The sequence below is a fragment of the Anomaloglossus baeobatrachus genome, chromosome 5 (assembly GCF_048569485.1).
Source record: "Anomaloglossus baeobatrachus isolate aAnoBae1 chromosome 5, aAnoBae1.hap1, whole genome shotgun sequence".
NCBI classification, from domain to species: domain Eukaryota; kingdom Metazoa; phylum Chordata; class Amphibia; order Anura; family Aromobatidae; genus Anomaloglossus; species Anomaloglossus baeobatrachus.
This window is the reverse complement of record NC_134357.1, coordinates 266303476-266317573: the sequence shown is the minus strand read 5'-3', so window position 1 is coordinate 266317573 and position 14098 is coordinate 266303476. Positions and strand designations below refer to the sequence as shown.

Genomic DNA, 14098 nt, shown 5'->3' with positions numbered 1-14098 from the left:
TGAGAAATAGCACCTTCCAAGTCAGAGGGCCGCGGTACCATGGTCTGGTTAGGCGCTTCGACCCCAATAAAGGGTGGGGGTTCATTATGGAAGTGGGCCTCATGGATGAAGTGTTTGTCTCCCGGAGAGATGTAGAGGAGCATCTCCCGAGGGGGCATCCGGGCCGTAACCTGGAACCGGAAGAGGTGGTGTCTTATACCCAGCATTGTGGAGAGCGGGGCTGGTATGCCCTAGATGTGAAGAGGCTTGTCATGATCGATGAGAAGGTCATGCCAGCATCCGCCGTGGATTATAAGTATTGATGGTAGCGGTACTAGGCTATCTAAAGTTAAAAATGTTAGAAATCTGTGTTTTCTTTTCTTATTTTTCATAGTTTGTTATTTTTCTTGAGCAATGATAAGGGGTGTTTATATGCAAAATGATGATGAGTACTTTACCTGATTAAGAAAGTTGATATGCAGCTTCTCTATATCCAATGGTACCCGCCAGGCGTGTCCCCTTTCCCCGGTAATTTTTGCTATGGTGGTGGAGCCCCTGGCGGAGTACATCCGGATACATAAAGGTATTGTGGGGGTGTCAGTAGGTAAAGTTAAGCATGTTGTGGGATTGTATGCTGATGATATAATTATTTCCTGTTCAGAAGTACAAGGTTCTTTAAATAATGTTTTATCGTTTCTTAAGGAATTCTCTGCTCTTTCATTCTACAAACTTAATGCAAATAAATCCTTAATTCTTCCCTTCTTTGATCCCCGGGTCGAAAGGGAGAGGCTCGCCACAACATTGCCATTTAGATGGGAGGACCACAGTATTCCTTATTTAGGAATCCATCTCACAACAACTAAACAATTGGTAAGGAAAAATATTTCAGAGCTAAGTAAAGAACTAGGAAAAGAGCTATCGCGCTTTTCTGCGCTGCCCCTGTCGTGGTTGGCCAGAATACACTCTTTTAAAATGCTATACCTTCCAAAGTTGATATATCTTTTTAGATGCCTCCCTTTGAAAAATCCGGGATAGGTCTACAAAGCCTCATCCGCAAATTTATTTGGGCTGGTAAGAAATCAAGAATACCCTTACAATCACTTCACCCCCCATTTAGAGAAGGCGGAATGGGTGTGCCTGATGTGTCATATCATAGGGCGGCTGTTTTGGAGTCAGTCAGGGACTGGTGGAGAGAGGCGGAGGATCATAGATGGCTGCAGAGTGAGGGATACCTCAATCCATTTGGATCCACAAAAAAGCTGCTGGGGGCATTGATTCAAAATCAGGCAGTCCCACATTCCTTTCTGGGCACAGTCAAGGTGGTGAAGTGGCGCAGGAGGGATTGGTCCTCGGAATTCATGACCGGTTTGATATGGAGGCTACCATTTAAGGACATTAAAGCTTTTGTTCCTGATGTCGACCTTAGGGCTTGGGGACAAATTGAGTCCCTTCAAGTGTCAGATTTATTTGACAGGGGTCCTTCTTACCTTTTTCTGAGCTGTTTAAATTCAACCTACCCAGGCAGGTCTTCTACCAATATCTTCAAATTAGGCATTTTTTAAGCACTTTCCGCCTCAGTTCATCAACATCAAGACATCAGTTTTTGGCAGACTTCTTCTGAAGGAATCGACATCTGTCAGAGGCATGTCCTTATTATACCGCCACTTCAACTCTCGATCGGTAGGACAGACTCTACCATACATGACAAAGTGGGAAAGAGAATTATCCCTCTCCTTGCCAGCCCATCACTGGCATGCGGCCTCCCGGGTGGTGCTTAGGTCCTCCGCCTGCCTCAACCATTTGGAACAGATTAAGAAAGTACACATGGGATGGTATAGGTGTCCTGCTCAGATATCTAGGTTTGCGGAAATTACTCTCCCCTTTGTTGGAAGGGTTGTGGCATGACGGGAACACTGGGGCACCTCTGGTGGTCTTGCCTGGAAATTTTCAGCTTTTGGAATCGGGTCTTCGACCTAATAGCAGAAGTGTGTGAGACTAGACTCCCTCCCTCACCTCAAATGGGGATTCTACATATGGGTTTAGACGTCTTTCCAGCCCCCATTGCTCAGTGCATCTCTCATATCCTAATGTCACCCAGACAGTGTATCGCAGCTAGGTGGAAATCGCCTGAGATACCAGTTATGGAGGAAGTGATAGCTAGAATCAACACACACTTCCATTATTAAACTCTGTTAGCCAGTAACGCCTCCTTGGCCTTAAAAATTCAAAAGCGTTGGGCGATGTGGTCAGCCTCTCCCAGGGCCTCACCTCCTCTAAAATTGTAACAACCTGCTTGTGTAGTAGGTTGGACGGGAAGTCATATAACGTGTCGTTCGGACCAATTCTGTTTCCCTATGCAATAAGTTAACTTCGTGTATTGTTGTAAGTTACCTTCTCCCCCCCCTCTCCCAACCATACCCCCCCCTTTTCCACTGTTCAAGATTCATGTGGCCCTGACTCGCCCGTTAGGGCGTTGATGTCTCGGCATTGTATGATGTTATGCCTTTCTTTTCTGTAATGTCTTTCTTCTTGTTTGAAAACAATAAAAATCTTTGGATTAAAAAAAAAAAAAAGAAAGTTGATATGATGTTTGCACCTGGTGCATGGACTCCGTTTTCCTTTTATATATAGTAGTAAAAATGGACCATGGCTGCGGGACTGGTTGTGGCCAGCACGGACGTGATCCTGATCCTGAAAGGTCTCGTTAATCCCTATTTAAAGATAACATTAGTATTGTACTACAAAATCACCTGACAGTTTTCCTTTAAGAATGATATTGTGAATTTATTGTGAGTCAGTTCAATAACAGGCAACTAGATTATGATATGGGATGGAAGGCTTCTCCTATAATGAGAGATTGGAAAAGTTGGGAGTTCTTTAGCTTAAAAAAAAAGATTCCCGAGAGGCGATCTCATTTATAATATTTAGAGCACCATAGGTTCAAATTGCTGTACAAGTGAAAAGGGGTTATATACAAATATAAATTTTAATGCACAAACTAACATGACAGATTGGAACAGCCAGGAGAGGGTCCTGCCCTCTCATGCTTCCAATATGCAGGATAATGGAGAGGAGTCAGTAGATTGGGGGTTGTAGCAGCTCAAGTGGTAGTGAAGTGACAAAGAGGTTATATCAGGCTGTAGTCTTTCCTAACATGAGATTTCAGGTTGTCTCAAGGTTCCAAATGTGGGAGACAACCAGATATGTTGACACAGAATTCCAAGGAGGGGGATGTATCATTGAAGTGTTGGAGGCAAGTGAGTGTCACAGGGTCCTTCTCCGATATCACACAATCAATAGAGCGAGCGAGCAATCCAAAGATCCTTTATTCCATGCAATCCAGAAGGTTCATAAAAATAATCCACCACACAGAGGGTAAAATAGTCCAAGAACACGGATACAGTCCAGTAAGGGATAAATGTCCAGGTCTCTCTGGGAAGCCACAGCTTCTCCCACAGAGGATAATTCAGTCACAATCTTCCAGCAGTCCTTTTCCAGGGAAATTGGGGTTTCTCAATGGCTCTCTGGGGTGCTGCCTGTAGCTGCAGCTTCTAACCCCAGAGGATGAATCTTCCTGCTTCTTTTGTAGTTCCCAGCCAGACTCACTAATCTCCAGGTAAAACAGAGAGTTTGGGTGGATCCCAGGCCGACCATGAGTGTTTGAACCATTAGGCAAGTCAACTTGAGGAAGTGAGAACTCTTCCCCCATCATATTTGGCAGTAGAGAATGAACAGGTCGATTTGGGACAAGGTCATTTCTAAATCGACCAGCAAGGCAAGTGTCTTGCAAATGCCCAGGCTGCCCACATCGTCAACATCTCTGCGTCATACTCCTTCCAATGTGCATTCTGGAGAAGGCAGTAGGACAACCTGGTGACAAAGGCCGGAAGCCATACACTCCAACAGGGGCATCTACAGCGGTACACTCCAGTGGAGGTAGTTATACCTCTTCCTTAGGTGGGATGGAATGCACAAAATGCACCTGATGAGGTGGAGGTGCGTGGGAGTCCATCCGAGTGCTTGCGGGACAACTGGATTGCAGGTGCCCAGGTTGCCCGCACCCATAACATCACTTCTCTGTGAATCCCCCATGGCATGGTTGTGTTATGGACATGATTATGAACTGTTATGAGTATTAAGAGTTATATGAAGATATCCAAAAACCAGGATTTGAGATAGTGCTTGAACTATGTACCACACCTATATCTGCATTCAGCAGACATCATGAGACTCATTCTGGGACTTTCCTTTTATAAGTGAATCATGCTGACTTAGCTTAATATAAATGAGGAAACACGTATACAGTATACATATTTCACAGAATAAGCTCTTTTACAGTTTACCCAATAGGAGACATGCTACGTATTCTTGGCTGCCAGCCAACTGGTTTCTTTAAATGTATGTGAACTTCCGTAATTAAACTAGTCATATTTTCTATGCAGATCTGTGTACATTTCTCTGGTCTGTATGGAAGAATAGTATGCATGCTACTAACAAATAACTCATATGATTTGGATGCAGACGGAGTTAAGGTGTAGATGTAAAACTTGGATTACATCACTGTAAATTCATGGCCCCCTTAACAGTTGGAACTGTTGGGGTCCAGAATTGTCAGACGTGGATGTTATCGGCCTGCAGCTGTATGGAGGGGCAGATATAACTGGAGAGGGCCGGGGCGCAGGAGCAGGCTGTGGCTTATTGTCCAGAAGCCTCCTCCATTGTGGTCGGATAGTAAGGGCCTCATCAGCCAGGGCTGCAGCTCTATGCAAGCTGCACAGCGTGCGCTCTCTCTCCCATTCCCATATTTCTGAGGGACACTTGTAAAGAAATTGTTCTATAAGAAATACCTGTATAACGTCTTCCACAGTGAACTGTGCCCTATATGAGCCTGGTGTGATAGCATGATAATTCAGCATAGTCTGCTTTACAATGTTGTAAACCCGATTCTGCTGTGAGTCAATGGTGCGTTAAGCCAGGCTTCCGTTCAGGAGTCCCACTAACAAACGCATCCAGCCAGAGTGGCGAACCTCCATCATGGCACACTGCTGTTCACAGTCCTTGAAGAACCCCTCTACATCTCCAGAAGCCTCATCAAATGGCATGAAGTCCTCCTTATGTATTGTTTGTATCTCTAGCATGTCTTTCATGAAATTGTTTACTAAAGATAATTGAGACAAACTAGCAAAATCATAAAATAAAATATTTTAAAAGTATAATAAAGAGTGGGATTTTAACCAGAGCTCATCAGGATGACTGATTTCACTCAATTATAAATGTGCTGGTTATGGACTTTAAATGTTATATTTCTCCTCTGTGCACCCGTGGTATGGCTCAGATTCAGCGGTCTGCCCCCATTAAAATCCCCTGCACCTACCCTTATTTTGAGCTTACTTTGGAGCAATGCCTGAACTGAATCGCCAGCCCTACATACACTGGCACAGTGACAATGTGTGCAGGCACGTACGTTCTTATTTCCCTCTCTAAGGCGAAATGGCTGCGTACTGCACACAGGATCACACCATAGCAAGGAGCCAATGCTGATAGGAGAGAGATGAGAATGTCCCACACTTACCCTGCCTGAGCCAGGCAAGGAAATATATATCCAGCTCACCAGTTCTATGGAAGCAGCGAACCTCAGTGCAAGGAAAACCCACAATTGTCTGATTTTTTTTTTTTTGTCACCATGGGAATTTATTTTTCTGGAGCGGACTTTTACAGTTTCTAAATAAAGAAGGGAATTTTGTTTACTTACCGTAAATTCCTTTTCTTCTAGCTCCAATTGGGAGACCCAGACAATTGGGTGTATAGCTACTGCCTCCGGAGGCCGCACAAAGTACTACACTTAAAAGTGTAAGGCCCCTCCCCTTCTGGCTATACACCCCCCCGTGGGAGCACGGGTCCCTCAGTTTTAGTGCAAAAGCAAGAAGGAGGAAAGCCAATAACTGTTTCAAAAACAAATTCAATCCGATAACAATATCGGAGAACGTAACTTATCAACATGAACAACATGTGCACCCGAAAAACAAATACCCTAAGAAAAAACAGGGCGGGTGCTGGGTCTCCCAATTGGAGCTAGAAGAAAAGGAATTTACGGTAAGCAAACAAAATTCCCTTCTTCTTTTTCGCTCCTAATTGGGAGACCCAGACAATTGGGACGTCCAAAAGCAGTCCCTGGGTGGGTAAAAGAATACCTCGTGATCGGGCTGTCAGGCAGCCCTTTCTTACAGGTGGGCCACCGCCGCCTGCAGGACTTGTCTACCTAGGCTGGCATCCGCCGAAGCGTAGGTATGCACCTGATAATGCTTGGTAAAAGTGTGCAGACTCGACCAGGTAGCCGCCTGGCACACCTGCTGAGCCGTAGCCTGATGCCGTAATGCCCAGGACGCACCCACGGCTCTGGTAGAATGGGCCTTCAGTCCAGAAGGAGTCGGAAGCCCAGCAGAACGGTAGGCGTGAAGAATTGGTTCCTTGATCCACCGCACAAGGGTGGATTTGGAAGCTTGCGACCCTTTATGCTGACCAGCGACCAGGATAAAGAGTGCATCCGAACGGCGCAGAGGCGCCGTGCGGGAAATGTAGATCCTGAGTGCTCTCACCAGGTCCAACAGATGCAAACCCTTTTCAAATTGGTGAACTGGATGCGGACACAAAGATGGTAAAGTGATATCCTGATTGAGATGAAAGGAAGATACCACCTTGGGAAGAAACTCTGGAATTGGACGCAGTACTACCTTGTCTTGGTGAAACACCAGGAAGGGAGATTTGCAAGATAACGCCGCCAGCTCTGACACTCTCCGAAGAGACGTGACCGCCACCAGAAAAGCCACTTTCTGTGAAAGCCGAGAAAAGGAAATCTCCTTCATAGGCTCGAAAGGTGGCTTCTGGAGAGCAATTAGAACCTTGTTCAGATCCCAGGGTTCCAATGGCCGCTTGTAAGGGGGAACGATATGACAAACCCCTTGCAGGAACGTGCGTACCTTAGGAAGTCGCGCCAGGCGCTTCTGAAAGAATACGGATAGCGCAGAGACTTGTCCTTTAAGGGAGCTAAGCGACAAACCTTTTTCCAACCCAGACTGCAGGAAGGAAAGAAAAATAGGCAATGCAAATGGCCAGGGAGAAACTCCCTGAGCGGAGCACCAAGATAAGAATATCTTCCACGTTCTGTGGTAGATCTTGGCGGAGGATGGTTTCCTAGCCTGTCTCATGGTGGCAACAACATCATGAGATAAACCTGAGGTCCCTAGGATCCAGGACTCAATGGCCACACAGTCAGGTTCAGGGCCGCAGAATTCAGATGGAAAAACGGCCCTTGAGACAGCAAGTCTGGACGGCCTGGTAGCTCCCACGGTTGTCCTACCGTAAGATGCCACAGATCCGGGTACCACGACCTCCTTGGCCAGTCTGGAGCGACGAGAATGGCGCAACGGCAGTCGGACCTGATTTTGCGGAGCACTCTGGGCAACAATGCCAGAGGTGGAAACACATAAGGTAGTCGGAACTGCGACCAATCCTGAACTAAGGCGTCTGCCGCCAGAGCTCGGTGATCGTGAGACCGTGCCATGAAAACCGGGACCTTGTTGTTGTGCCGTGACGCCATCAGGTCGACGTCCGGCATCCCCCAGCGGCGACAGATCTCCTGAAACACGTCCGGGTGAAGGGACCATTCCCCTGCGTCCATGCCCTGGCGACTGAGAAAGGTCCATGCCCTGGCGACTGAGAAAGTCTGCTTCCCAGTTTTCCACGCCTGGGATGTGAACTGCGGATATGGTGGATGCTGTGTTTTCCACCCACGTCAGAATCCGCCGGACTTCCTGAAAGGCTTGCCGACTGCGTGTTCCCTCTTGGTGGTTGATGTACGCCACCGCTGTGGAATTGTCCGACTGAATCCGGATCTGCTTGCCCTCCAGCCACTGTTGGAAGGCTCGCAGAGCAAGATAGACTGCTCTGATTTCCAGAACATTGATCTGAAGGGTGGACTCTCTCTGAGTCCACGTACCCTGAGCCCTGTGGTGAAGAAACACTGCTCCCCACCCTGATAGGCTCGCATCTGTCGTGACCACCGCCCAGGACGGGGGTAGGAACGACCTTCCTTTTGACAATGAGGTGGGAAGAAGCCACCATCGGAGAGAGTCCTTGGCTGCCTGAGAGAGGGAGACATCCCTGTCGAGGGACGTCGACTTCCCGTCCCATTGGCGGAGAATGTCCCATTGTAGAGGGCGCAGATGAAACTGCGCGAAAGGGACTGCTTCCATTGCTGCCACCATCTTCCCTAGGAAATGCATGAGGCGCCTCAAGGAGTGGGACTGGTTCTGCAGGAGAGATTGCACCCCTGTCTGCAGAGAGCACTGCTTGTCCAGTGGAAGCTTCACTATCGCTGAGAGAGTATGAAACTCCATGCCAAGATATGTTAGTGATTGGGTCGGGGTTAGATTTGACTTTGAAAAGTTGATAATCCACCCGAAACTCTGGAGAGTCTTCAGTGCCACGTCCAGACTGTGTTGGCATGCCTCTTGAGAGGGTGCCTTTATAAGTAGATCGTCCAAATACGGGATCACGGAGTGACCCTGCGAGTGCAGGACAGCTACTACTGCTGCCATGACCTTGGTGAAGACCCGAGGGGCTGTTGCCAGCCCGAAAGGTAACGCTACGAACTGCAGGTGTTCGCTTTCTATAACGAAGCGTAGAAAACGCTGATGCTCTGGCGCAATCGGCACGTGAAGATAAGCATCTTTGATGTCTATTGATGCTAAGAAAGCTCCTTGAGACATTGAGGCTATGACGGAGCGTAGAGATTCCATCCGGAACCTCCTGGTTTTTACGTGTTTGTTGAGCAACTTTAGATCCAGGACGGGCCGAAAGGACCCGTCCTTCTTTGGCACCACAAACAGATTGGAGTAAAAACCGTGACCTTGTTTCTGAAGAGGAACGGAAGTCACCACTCCTTCCGCCTTTAGAGCGGCCACCGCCTGCAGCAGAGCATCGGCTCGGTCGGGCGGTGGGGAAGTTCTGAAGAAACGAGTTGGAGGACGAGAGCTGAACTCTATCCTGTACCCGTGAGACAGAATGTCCTTCACCCAACGGTCTTTGACCTGTGACAGCCAAATGTCGCCAAAGCGGGAGAGCCTGCCACCGACCGAGGATGCGGAGAGAGGAGGCTGAAAGTCATGAGGAAGCCGTCTTGGTAACGGTTCTTCCTGCTGTCTTTTTTGGGCGTGACTGAGTCCGCCAAGAATATGAGCCTCTCTGATCCTTTTGAGTCCTTTTGGACGAGGAGAATTGGGACCTGCCTGAGCCTCGAAAGGACCGAAAACCAGACTGACCCCTCCTTTGTTGGGGCTTGTTTTGTCTGTGTTGAGGTAAGGATGAGTCCTTACCCTTGGAGTGTTTAATGATTTCATCCAAACGCTCCCCAAACAATCGGTCGCGAGAAAAAGGCAAACTGGTTAAGCACTTCTTGGAAGCAGAATCTGCCTTCCATTCTCTCAACCACAGGGCTCTGCGCAAAACCACGGAGTTGGCTGACGCCACCGCCGTACGGCTCGTAGAGTCCAGGACAGCATTAATCGCGTAAGACGCGAATGCAGACATTTGAGAGGTCAATGGTGCCACCTGCGGGGCAGATGTACGTGTGACCGAGTCGACTTGTATAAGCCCAGCTGAAATGGCTTGGAGTGCCCATACGGCTGCAAAAGCTGGCGCCAACGACGCTCCAATAGCTTCATAGATGGATTTCAGCCAGAGCTCCATCTGCCTGTCAGTGGCATCTTTAAGTGCCGCTCCATCTTCTACTGCAACTAAAGATCTAGCTGCAAGCCTGGAGATTGGAGGGTCCACCTTGGGACACTGGGTCCAACCCTTGACCACGTCAGGGGGAAAAGGATAGCGTGTATCTTTAAGCCGTTTAGAAAACCGCTTCTCAGGATAAGCGTGGTGTTTCTGGATTGCATCTCTAAAGTCAGAGTGGTCCAGAAAAGTGCTTAATTTACGCTTGGGATATCTGAAATGGAATTTCTCCTGCTGTGAAGCTGCCTCCTCCGCAGGAAGAGCTGGCGGGGAAATATCTAACATCCTATTGATGGACGCTATAAGATCATTCACTATGGCGTCACCATCCGGTGTATCCAGATTGAGAGCGGTCCCAGGATCAGAATCTTGATCAGTTACATCCGCCTCATCACCCATAGATTCGTCCCGCTGGGATCCTGACCAGTGAGACGAAGTTGAGGGCCCCTCATAACGAGCCGGCTTAGGTTGTCTGGGACTGTTGTCTGAGTCAGAATCGTCACCCTGGGGTGCATGTGACACCCCCGGAGCTTGGAAGTGTTCCAGCTGAGGGGGACCAGGGAGCAATGATGCCACAGTGTCCATGGTCTGAGTTACTGGTCTAGACTGCAATGTTTCAAGAATCTTTGACATGGTCATAGACAATCTGTCAGCAAAAGCTGCAAACTCCGTTCCTGTCACCTGGACAGCATTCACAGGTGGTACACTCTGGGTCACGTCCAGCAGAGGCCCCGGCTGTGCAAGTTGCACAGGGGCCGAGCACTGCACACAATGGGGGTCAGTGGAACCTGCCGGTAGAGCAGCCCCACATGCGGTACAGGCAGCATATAATGTCTGTGCCTTAGCACCCTTGCGTTTTGCGGATGACATGCTGTTGCCTCCTTGTAATCTAGGAGGGTATATAGCCGAGAATCACCAGCGACCGTACAGTACAAAGTATTTGCAAACACAAAATACTCAGTATACAAACGGCACAAGTGGGGGTGAGCCCTTGAGGGCTGCTTACCGCCCGCTGAACAGCGGGTATGAGGCCGTAGAATCCCGTGTCTGGGTCTCCCCGTCTCCCCTCTGCAGCTCAGCGTGCAGGCAGGAATGGCTGCCGGCGTTCAGTGAAGAGGGGCGGACCGTGGGCGTGCCACAAACAAAGTGCGGGAAACTGCGTCCTACTGTGCCTGGTGTGAGGGCTGGAGTATGTAAAAAAGACTCCAGCCCTCAGCGCTGATGCTCTGTACAGCGTCCCGCCCTCCTCCTGACTGGCAGGTGCGGAGGCGGGAACGAACGAACTAGGCCGCAAAAGCCGGGGACTGTAGTAATAAGCGCGGCCGTGATATATGCACGGTCAGCGCGGAAGTCCCCGGCGCACCACAAGTCCCAGCCGCGTCGCAGTCCCAGCGGCCGGCGCGACCGTTCTCCCTGAGTCTACCCACTCAGCTAAGCTGAAGTGAGGAAATGGCACAAGCGCAGCAGCGCTGTTGTCCCCGGGGCACTAACACACCTAGCAATGCTGCGGTGTGCGCGCGTATGCACGGGGACACAGAGTACCTTGACGGAGCAGGGCCATGTCCCTGACGATACTCAGCTCCATATCCAGCGGCTTCTCCAGGGGCTGTGGATGGAGCACGGTCTCAGTGCCTGGAGACCGGTAAAATCCCACTTCGCCCAGAGCCCTAATGGGGATGGGGAAGGAATCAGCATGTGGGCTCCAGCCTCCGTACCCGCAATGGGTACCTCAACCTTAACAAGCACCACCGACAGAAAGTGGGGTGAGAAGGGAGCATGCTGGGGGCCCTGTATGGGCCCTCTTTTCTTCCATCCGACATAGCAGCTGCTGCTGACTAAATAGTGGAGCTATGCGTGCGTGTCTGACCTCCTTCGCACAAAGCAAAAACTGAGGGACCCGTGCTCCCACGGGGGGGTGTATAGCCAGAAGGGGAGGGGCCTTACACTTTTAAGTGTAGTACTTTGTGCGGCCTCCGGAGGCAGTAGCTATACACCCAATTGTCTGGGTCTCCCAATTAGGAGCGAAAAAGAAATGTTTTTTAATTTACCTGGATGTGATGCTGGGTTCCACCCTCTTGCTGCCTGAGCCAGGCAGTACATACACAGTGTCAGTGTGTGCCCCATCATCCCCTTCTCATGTCAGCATCGGCCACTGTGTGATTATGTGTGCAGTGAGCATGTCATGACTGTAGCGTTACTCAGATGGGGTTAAGTCTTGTGGGAGGGGCTGGCCCGGTGGTACCTCGTTCCGGCACTCACACCGCTTTATTTTGGTGTGGACTCCACTGGAACAACGCCAGTATTATTTCCGGCTCTGCTGCGTGCAACTGTTCCTGTTAGAGTTCTCTGTTCTAGTCCTATTATCCATTACCGTTACTCCTACCCGACCTGACCTCCATCCCTCCTAACCTCCGTTCCTCCTGCCCGAGCTGACCTCTGTACCTCCCAGTCCTCCCATCTCTGGTCCTGTCCCGTGTCCTCTCCTTTTCCCTTCCCAGTGCTTACTTGTCCTCCCAGCATCCAACCTCTGCTCTGTTATTTGGCTTTGGCTTGATTACTCTTCTGTACAGACGTGACATCCTGACATAGACCTTGGCTGATCAACTATCCCTGCGCTTGTTAGCGACCTCTAGTGAGTCTCAGTATTACTGTACTGAGGAGTCTATCTACCTGAGTCCCAGCGCCCCTAATGGTAGCTTGACAGAGCAACTGCTGCACAAATGAGTGGGATGAGAGCACAGCAACACTGACATTAAGTGTGCTCTCGGTCATTGCAGTGTCAGTGTGGTGTGTGCAGGGCTGGGGATTCAAATCAGGCATTAATCCTAAGCAAGCACTATCAATCAGCGTAAGGGGAGGTGCAGAGGATTGTAATGGAGGGGGCAGAACGGTGAACTAAGCCACACCAAGGGTGCACCAAGGACTACTCATTGCGTCTTTAAAAATCATACCTGTGGTGCCAAAATCCCCAATACAAATTTTTAAAGTCACTTCATTTGAGTATTGGAGTGACAGGCTTGCTTTAATACTATTTACCCAATAAAGATGTTAAAACTATGCTACTGTTAATGTGGATGACCGAATACACACAGCCTTCTAGTTTTTCCCCAATTGAATTTTATTGAGATTTTCAACATAACTTTAATAGAAAAAGTAAATAAAAAATAACAGGAAAAAACACAAGTTACTAAAAAATTATAGAAGGAGACTGCAGCATGGTATGGAGTAAAAGGATTTGCATCAGTATCGAAACACCAGAAAGATGATATTTGGACTATTCATGGTTCTACATTGTTGTGGGAGGTTAGTAAAGTAAAGGTACCGTCACACATAAGGAGATCGCTAGCAGTTTCCGTGACGCAGTAGCGATCACGTTAGCGATCTCGTTATGTGTGACATCTACCAGCGATCAGGCCCCTGCTGTGAGATCGCAAGTCGTTGCAGACTGGTCCAGGCCATTTTCTTCAAAGGCGATGTCCTGCTGGGCAGGACACATCGCTGTATTTGGCACTGTGTGACAGGGTCACAGTGACTGCTGAGATCGTTATACAGGTCGCTACTGCGACCTGTATCGGTCCTGCATCGTTGGTAAGGTCTGACTGTGTGACATCTCACCAGCGACCTCCCAGTGACTTACCAGCGATCCCTATCAGATCTCATCGTTTTCGGGATCGCTGGCAAGTCTGTGTGTGTGACTGGGCCTTAAGGCCGGGGGGCCAGAGAACAAAATGTGTAAACCCACTAAACAATACTGATCAATGACTGCAGGTTATCTCCAAACTCAATAGAGATCCCAGAGCCCTCCCTCTAAATAATTACAAACTCAGACTAGACGCCCCAAGATACATTTTAATTACAATCGCTACACACTCCAGTATTTGTTAATTGCCATGGCATGTTCACACTGCATCTTTTTCTGGAGGTCAGAAACCAGACACTTCAGGAATTGCTCCATTTCTCTGGCATTTTCTCATGGTTTTGCTATCTTGAGCATTCTATTGTCATTTCCTGAAACTCTATCAGTGATTTTTCCCACTGGTGTTCTTGACGTTTTTGGGCATCTTGTCACTGGCATTTTTCTGACAATTTCTGAAATCCATTAAGTCATGAATAAACCGCTCGAGGTGGGGGAGGGTAAAAAGAAAAGAAATCAAACCAAAACAGCAGATTACATTTACAAATTTACTTTAATGTACTTACAGAAGAGGAGTAACTAAAACAAATGCCATCTCCCATATTTCCATACATGTTAATACTAACTAAACTATGGGAGTATACATTTTGTAAGCCCTATAGACAATTTTTTTTATTTCAGTTAGTCTGCCTTTTTATTTTG

At 48.5% G+C, this 14098-nt stretch overlaps 1 protein-coding gene across 1 annotated transcript in view; it reads right to left on the bottom strand.

The window, feature by feature from the left end:
- The window catches only part of LOC142311231 (uncharacterized), a 124693-nt gene that overhangs the window by 77382 nt on the left and 33213 nt on the right, over positions 1-14098 (bottom strand). The gene's annotated exons all lie outside the window — the stretch shown is intronic.